The sequence below is a fragment of the Oryzias melastigma genome, linkage group LG19, assembly GCF_002922805.2.
Source record: "Oryzias melastigma strain HK-1 linkage group LG19, ASM292280v2, whole genome shotgun sequence".
In the NCBI taxonomy this organism is placed as follows: Eukaryota; Metazoa; Chordata; class Actinopteri; order Beloniformes; family Adrianichthyidae; genus Oryzias; species Oryzias melastigma.
Genome location: NC_050530.1, coordinates 10,716,039 through 10,725,024, shown reverse-complemented (window position 1 = coordinate 10,725,024; position 8,986 = coordinate 10,716,039). Strand labels below are relative to the sequence as shown.

At 38.8% G+C, this 8,986-nt stretch overlaps 1 long non-coding RNA gene across 1 annotated transcript; it reads right to left on the bottom strand.

Annotated features, from left to right (window-relative positions):
* Positions 1 to 4,746: 4,746 nt before the first annotated feature.
* Positions 4,747 to 5,882, bottom strand: LOC112154022. The gene is made up of 3 exons (XR_002920587.2): positions 5,156 to 5,882; positions 4,989 to 5,026; positions 4,747 to 4,870 (listed from the first exon to the last, which is right to left on the bottom strand). It is a non-coding gene; the product is annotated as an uncharacterized LOC112154022 (long non-coding RNA).
* Positions 5,883 to 8,986: the final 3,104 nt, after the last annotated feature.

Below are 8,986 nucleotides of genomic sequence, written 5' to 3'. Positions count from 1 at the left end.
ACGGTTTTCCAGAAAGCTACACATAATCAAACATTAATAATTTTCTGGGATATTCACAGAAAACAATCAGGAAATAAATACTCACTGGCTCTCTGTTAATTTTACTTAATTTTCTTAACAAAGCTTCCATTCTAGAGTTTTTCTAGAGACAGAGAAAGGTGAACTGTGATGTAGAAAGAGAACACTGTATTCTGTTCTTTTTGACTGTGGGGGGGTTAAGATAGGGGTACAGACTGCAAATTGAGTAATAAAATGTCACGTTTTTCTCAAGTCTCAATCTCAAAACCAGATTGAAAAAAAGATAAATAAATAAAAAATAATGCGTCTCGGATTTCGTTCAGGTTCCAGACCAAATGTGGAGGTGGGCTGGATCCGTAGTTTGGGGATCCCTGACAAATAGATCCTTGTAAGTCTTAATTTTTTTCGTCTGAATTAGAATCTAAATCAAAACTTTACATCTCCAATATTGCTCGCCATTTTTGTTGCGCCAGTAATGCTAGGTTAGGATTGTGAGGGGCTGTAAGCTAGTGGGAGAGTTTGTAAACTGATGGTTGAAGGGAAGTGGGGGCGGGCTTACTTGGTGCCAACAGTCCCGCCCACAATTCCGACATATTTCTAATGAGCTACTGCCGCTCTGCAGAAACTACATCCTAAAAAACGACACAAGTTTTTAAAATAATTAAAATTAAAAAATAGATCTAAAGAAGATCGGAGTGGGCGTTTAACTATTTTTTTTGGGTCTTGCAGATGACACAAACTGTTATCTAAAATAAAAGCTGGTTTGCAGTTAAAGAAGAAAACAAGAAAAAAAAGTTTGCAATGAACTCTGTCACCTTTATCTGCTGAGACCACGAGATGGACGTTTTAATGCTGTTTCCCACTACTGCTATAAAAATAAAGGTAGTAAAGTTAAACAATCAACTTTTACAAGGCATGAGTTGTACTCTGCATCTGTTTTTGTGAAGTTATTGTAACACAAATTGCTCCTTTTGTAAAGAGGAAGTCCTTGAAAAGGGCCGAACAGAAATAATGTGTAGGACGAAGTTCATAGTGCTACCTACTAACAAGTTTTAGTGAAATAATCTAAAAAAAAAATAGTGGAAAGCCGGCCTTTCGGCAGCCATAGCAGCAGACGGATTTATTACTTTCCTCGCATCCACCTGTTGTTTTTCATGGGGCTCAATTAGAAGCCTCCCGTGCGTGTCATAATGTCGCCTCACTCATTTTGGCATCCTGAGAATGAGAAACTTTGCAATGTTGCAGCCTCGTGTCACTTTATAACGGCGGGATTTTAACAAGCCAAGTGGTGGTGCCCTTTGCTCCCGCCGGCCTGCCTCCGTCTGCCTCTCGCCGACCCCCGCAGCATCCCTCCCGAGCACACATCCTTCCTCTCCCTCTCCAGGCTGAGCAGATTGTCACTGCTATTTACCAAATATAGTCTGACAAAGAAGGAGTGGGATTTTTTTACTGATTGAAGATCAAAGTGGCAAAGTCTCCTCCTCAAAGCCCGCCCCTTCTATTAGCCGCCCTTAAGAACAGAGGAAAACATCAATTTCTCGCACATCAATGGCGGCTTCATAATCAATTGAAAAAGACACTTGTATGGGGATGCAAATCTTATCTTTGTCTTATTAGAGCTTTTAGAAGATGCATGTCGGGATTTAATGTTATGAAATAAAAGGGGGTCGCTTTTTTAATCTAAAGATGCAGAGGCGTTAGTAATGGTCGAAATCAAAGCCCGGAGACTGTGGTAATTACTGGAGGAGTTTGCCTATCCTTATTAATATTGATCAAATATTACTGTTATCTGATCTCTGGGCTTGTGATGAATTTTGAAGGTGGTTAATGAGCACAAACGGGAATGTGGCGCTCGTTTTTCCCTCCAGTTTTCCTCTTCCTGAGCTTTTGACCATGAATGACAGAAAAAAAAAATAAAATAAAGTGTTGGAGGTAAAGCTGCCTTTCTCCTGTATTCCTCTTTTTGCCTTGAGTCTTACCCGGATGAGGATGTTTTGCGCCGTTCGGATGATTGGAATCAGACAGATGTGTCACTGGGAATACGGGGTTGCAGCTTTATTGACCTAATGATGATGTGCAAAGGTATCAAATGGCCCTAAATAACCCGGTGGGCTGTGGGCAAAAGGGAGGTGCGAAAAACACTCTGATTCAACCGCCAACAATGCTGCAGATGATCACAGAATGTTAAGAGATCTTGGTTTTGAAGTGTAAATAAGGCTGGTTCAGAAGTGTTGCCGATAAGGGCACTATTTCTACACAAGCGTCTATGCCCGTTTAGAAAGGTTTAAGTTATATCTAAGTGGTGACCTGGAATATACGCCGTTTATCACACGGGATTGCAAAAAAGGTGCAAAACTCATTAATGTTTATTTCATTTGGAATTCATACAAACCTGCAGCTATAAAAACATAAAAAAAAGAGTCAGGCAGCTTTGGAGCCACCCATGTGGAAAGCATTGATTGATGCTCGCTTGAAGCCTTCAGGAGTCTATTGGACATAAAACTTTAGGCCAATTGATTTTTCTGCATTAATTTCTCAATTAGGACCTTCGAACAGGACCACAAGGGCTGCAACCAAAACAAGGTAGAAGCAAGGAGGCTTTGGGGCCTTTTTTTTTTTTGATTTGTGTGTTTTGTGTGTGTTCATTTACTGTATGTGTCCACATCTGATCTACCTAACAGAAGACTGTCTCTGTGATTACGAAGGGTTTTGAAATCAATTCTCAGGAAAAGTGAACACTGGAGAGGTAATCAATATTTGAACCAAAAAATGCCCTTAAACTTCCTCCACCCGAATCCCTCCATGAGAGTCGAACACCAGAACAAAAGACCGACAGACCTTTAAGAGCAGCTGTGAGCCAAGAGTGTGTGTCATCCTGACAACAAAGAGAAGCTCAACAAAGAAAAAATTACACAGATGAATACGTACTCTGTTGTATTTACTTTTACCTCCTTTTTTTGTGTCTGAGAGAAAAAAAAGTTAAAACATTTCTGAATGTGAGCACTTTGAGTCATCTTACCTGCAGAAATTACTGATGTACACCTTCAGCCTTTAATGCTATGTGCACACTGGGCATGTGATGTTCAGGAATGCACTAAACGCACTTCTTATGGTGTTCACACTAGACTGTCACCACTCAATACTAGCGCATGTATCTACAGTTGGAAGAGGCTTGATGCAAAATGTTGAAGTGGTGCAAATCTTACTCCTTTCACAGATCTATTCTGATATATGACTTGGTGTCATATAATTCATGCTACAATTTTAAATTTCTCCTCCATGATCTATTATGCTGAGTGTCAAACGAGGAGACACTGGGTCCCATTTTCAGACTTTGGTATGACTTAGCCGGGATTTGAACTCAAAACTCTCTAGTCTTGAGGCAGACACTCTACCAGACGGCCACTGAGCTAGTTGTATATTTGTTAATGCAAACAAGTGATGGTGTTAAAGGAAGGCAGAAGTTCCAACCACTAGTTTTGTACATTTCTAAAGTGATTCCTCCCATAATTAACCCCTAAAATAACAGATGATAGGTATAACTCATGTCATATGCCTCACATGATTAACTTGAATTATAAAGAATTGCATGTTTCCATCAATAATTTAAAATTTACATTTAGAAAATTTTTATTAGCCTCTGTGATGGTGATTGTTTTTGTGTTTCCCCATATTTAAAAGTTTTGTCTTTTTTCCCAATTTTCTTCTTTTTATTTATTTTTTGTTGCATCAACACAGATTTATATGATTTTCCATAATAAATATTCCATTATCTTAACTCTATATATATGTTTAAAATATGCTAATGTGTAATCTGGATATATGCATTAAATAATTTTTAGATTAAGATAGCTATATATAATAAATTATGTGAATTCTCTTAAGGGGTCCCCAGTGAGTTTTGACCCTGGGCTCATAGAAACTCTAGCAGTGTCCCTGTCTTCACAATGACAGCCACAAATAAATGTTTTTATTTTTTGTTTTTACGGAATAAACTTCTATTGTTTAAATTCTATTTAACTTTTCATTGCAAGGGGATGACTTTTTAACAGAATAACTCCCCTAAACTGCATTTAAAGTAGCTTATTTCATAAAGTTCAGTGTTCACACACAACAAATCTTTCTAAACATCTCCAAGGAAACAAAAATGTCAAACTCCTGCCACCTTCTGCTTATTATTTGCAGTTGTAGCCTCAATCTTCTGATCAGATCGGAACAATAATTGATAAACCTGTCTCGGTGTTTATCGCACTTTTCCTGTTTTCTTTGTAAAATAGAAATAATGATGGCAGTGTCAGACCGCCGAGACGCCAGCCTTTGCACCAGCTCTCACCTGCTTTCAATTTACCCTTGGATGATGTTTAACTTTCATTTGACTCTTATTGTACAAAGAATGTGGACTGATATCTCATTAATGGCCTCGTCTTCAGCTCTGTTAATGAAAACCCTGCCAGATGAGCGCGACGTTGCACTGATTTACTCGCAGAGTCGACTCATTTGACTGAAGGTCATGCCTCGACACTCGTTAATAAGTGTGCGTGTTAAAAATGCTCTAAAGCTTTTATTTTTTTCAGGAACTTATAGTACTAAGTGAAAAAATGAGCAGTAAGGTCGGTTCACGTGAGTGTAGTTTAGTCATGTGAGTTTAGCTCATAAAACTTTTGCTGAAACCCACACAGAGTGTAGCGGCCCGCCAAGATGCACGTAATGACTCTTCATTCAGGGAGGTCAACTTGCGCTCCACTGTGACTTTAATTGAAGTCCCATTGTCAGGAACAAGAGGACACAGTTGCTTCTTTTCTCCTCTCACAATGAGGCCTCCTGCTTTCCTGGTTGAGGAAGCACCTTCTTCCTGGTAAAGAAGAAATCAGAAAGAATTTCTCGATGTTTGCTGCCTTTTCTTGTTCATTTGTGACCTGAGATTCTAAAAATCAAAAGGAGCCTTCAATTATCCGAGTGTCTTCACTTACCTTTTAATGATAAAGTCTGTCGGAGATTTTTATGACACCTAAACAGTAATACAAACGTCTTTAACCAACAAGACATGAATCAGAAAAAATTCTCTTTGGCTGCCTGACGCCTGATGCGTTCACTGTACAGCCGTGTGAAAACATTTCTCCAACCAGCAGCCACTGACCTTTAAGTAACATTTCGCAGCCAGCAGCAGAAGCTTTGGCTCGTCCCTCCCTGCGAGATGCTGCGGTGACGGACAGGTGAGCGGTGTGTGCGCTGGCCTGCAGATCTGCAGCCGCACATGAGCTACCCCCGTCTCTCAGGTGGATTCCATGTTTGGAGAGTTCAGGACCTGCCTGGGACCTTGATTAATGGCCATCGCGGCTATTTCTGAAAAACGCTTGGCTGTTTGTTTTGGAGGTGATGGGAGACGCCTCACGGTGCCGGGCTGACACCGTTCCCACGACGCCGAGCAGACGAGTTCTGGAGACGCTCTGCTTCTGGTTGCAGCGATATGAAAAGCGGCGGGGCCTCCATTAATCATGCAGGGAGAGAAAACTCCTGACCCAGCTGCTGGGCCTTCTCTCCGGAAAAACAAAACACACTTTTCATTTTGAGATTTGATCGGCCTGGTTTATTGACTCACAAACTTTTAACCTGATGAAATCCTTGTCGAGCTCTTTGTTGGAATCTCATGAGAAATAGTATTGATTTAAGATGAGTCACAGGCCGGGGTGAATTGTTCCTCATTACACTATTATTTTATAGGTTTGCTATGTTTGATGTGGGCTGCCAACAGACAGAAAATAAATGAATACCAGGAAACTTGATTTTACACATTTTCTTGCTTTAAAGACCATCTTTTGGTTTATTTTAAAAGCATTCCCAGTGGTCTTTTAATTATGATTATGCAGTTTTTAACCAAAATAAAAAAAAACATGTATTATTTTCTTAAGGCTGGGTATCGATAATAATCTCCAGAAACGATTCAATTCAAGGGGCTTTGATTTTTTTCTAGTCTTTCGATAATCTCAATTAGATTCAATTTTGAGTTTACACATTTATACACATTAGTTTAGAAATACATCCATAATTTACTATATGTTTTAGATATATTTATATTAATCTTATAAAGTTCATATACTGTAAAATGTATTAGTGAAATAGTGAGATTGTTAATTGCATACAGTGTTACATGGTTTCTCAAAAGGGGAAGTTCTAAAAAAAAGATTTAGATCAATAACATTGTAAGGATTGTTCTGCATCTCCTGGAGGGCATTTAAGTTTGGGCACTAGGTGGCGATGGCGCTATTGCATTACACCCTTTTCCAGAAGAAGAAGAAGAAAGTATGATCTAGACCACAAATGGTTACTTTAAAAGATGCCTTCTTAAAAGAGTTTGGAAAATGCATACCTGTGAGTATATAGAAATGTTTATTTAGTTCTGCAATGTATTACCATTAGCCATCCTATGGGAAATCCCATTAAATGTTAGCATCAAGCTAGCTGACTTTACATTTATGTGCTAAATCAATCTATATTTAAATCAATTTTATCAACCCAGCCCTACAATTTCCTGGACATAGTTTCTGCAGAGCAGCAGTTCATTAGAAATTCACCTCTGAGATGTGGGCGGGACTGTTGGCATAGACCAGCTCCACCCCCGTGGCCCATCCAGCATATTTTCTACGTCAAAAATGCAATCTTTTTCAAACTGCATTGTTTTTTTTCTACTTCTGATTCACAACGATTTGACAAGAAAATATTCAGAAATTGAATTTTTTGATTTAGATATCATCAAAAAATACCACCAGAACATGATAAAATATGATTTTCATAAGAGTGGGTCTTTAAGGCTGACCTAACATTCCTTATTTTTATTTCTTTATGCTTTTTTTTTATTAAGTTTTATAGATTTTTTAGTCAATAATATTTCGAAGTTCATCGAAGTGGCTCTGTACTAAAACACTTTCTTACAGAAGCTCATTCTTGCTGATGCAAACCCTAAATTTCAAGCTTAGTTAGTTAGAATAACAACTATTTTCTTATCATCTTGATGGATAAAATTGAAATCTCAGTCTTTAAAAAGATCCTCAATATTATTTCGTGGCATGCCGAATTTAAGAACAACAGTAGGTCCAGCATTTAAAACTCCTGGCATTTCTATCCAAATGTAGCTGTGCATATTTGCCGTTTCATTTGCTTTCATTCTGACAAATGACATGCAGCATGAAACATGCTTTTCATAATCAGTTCATTCTGTCTCTCCATTCTGCTTTCCAAAAATAATGACAAGCACCATTAGTAAATATATAATTGCAGCTAACACTATTATCTCGCTGATAGACTTTATGTGAGCAATAAATATCACGCATGTTAAACATCATGACTTCCTGCAATGTGGGGAAAAAGAGCAAAAAAAAAAATTGCACTCAACTAAAATGCAACTGAAGTTAAATGTTAAGTTTCACTTAGGGAACGTACATCTCGGCGGGGGGAACAAATGAGCGGCCGTAAAAACGAGCGTGGAAAAAGGAACGAAATGTCCAGCGGTAATATGTTAATCGAGCATTGAGGGACCTTTTAGAAGCTGTGGTTGGCATCATGGATTCACGATGGTTAATTAACTGTTTAGGAGGGTGGATAATGTGTGCGAAAGCTCAACATTTGGAAATTTCACTGATCCCAGATGCATGCTTATGCAAAACAACAAAATCTTTATTTTCAAAAACTACTCAAATCTAATTCTTCAATCCATTTCTCTGTGTTTGTGCAGGTTAACTACATGTTGCTTGACAATCAAACTTTTGATTTTATTTATTTTTCCTCAAATGTGGAATGCATTTCCTGGATTATGACATTATCACTGATATTCAGTCTTCTAAAAAGTTTTTTTTCTTCTTTTTGCATATCTGAGCAGTATTTTGACTGATAAATTATTCAGAATTTGTAAAAACCATCAACCCAAGAGTCATCGGATACCAAAACACAATTAAAGCTACAACTTCTAGAGCCAAAACAGCAGAAAAAAGGGAGGCATTTAAAGTGTTTTGTAGATGCGTGCTTTTGATGTAGCCTCTATTTTCTGGCTCATTTGAAAGCATATATTTGGGGAAATGAACAAACAAAATAACAAATGTATAAGCATGTAGATGTGTCACTATCAGAGGATGTAGTTGAGTCGCCATGTTCCTCCAGGAGGATAGTACAACCTCCTTTTATTTGGTTTTCTTAAACAGAGATGAGTAACTGTAGCCGATATGGGACGTACTCCATCATCAGGAGCAGTGAAGACAGCACAGCCTATCATCATGTTATTAAAGGGCTCTGCAGATTACAATCACCACAAACCAGTGTCCCTGAGGCACTGTAGAGCGCTGCTCCCCAATCCAACTCTCAGGTACCTGCTGAGGCCGGCGTTGCCTTTGCTCTGGTCTCGGGCTCTGCATTAAGCAGCGGGGTTGCCTCTTCCTGCACTGGCTGGCGAGGCACAGACGATGAGAACCAGAGGCGGACGCCCCCCTCTTCTCCCCTCCTGCACGCTTCCCTAACAGTGCAGCCAGCAAGCACAAACACTGCCTTCCCTTCATTCACATAAAGAACATCAGTGAGCGCAGTCGTCTGCTTTCAGGATGGTCTGTGTGCTGGAAAGCAGACTCACTATTTTTGGTCAAATTAGGGTTAATTTAAGCCGTTTTGTCCTTATATTTTATGTTTAAATACATGCGTAGTATTTATTTATTTATAAATTAAGTAAAAATATTGTTTTAGGTTTATCTGGACTAAAATAAAGCGCCCAGCTTGGCTGAAGGAGAGGAGGAAAAAACTATATATAAAATAATAACAGCTCAGCCTGTGCTGCCAATGAGGAATTCTGGGTAATTCCCAGAGGACATCACACCTGTCAAGAAAGCAGAATGCAACACACCCTCCATCCCAAAAAATAGATCTAAGGAAACATTAGCCAATATAATGAAAAATAGATCTAAGGAGCTGACAAAGCACATAAAATAGG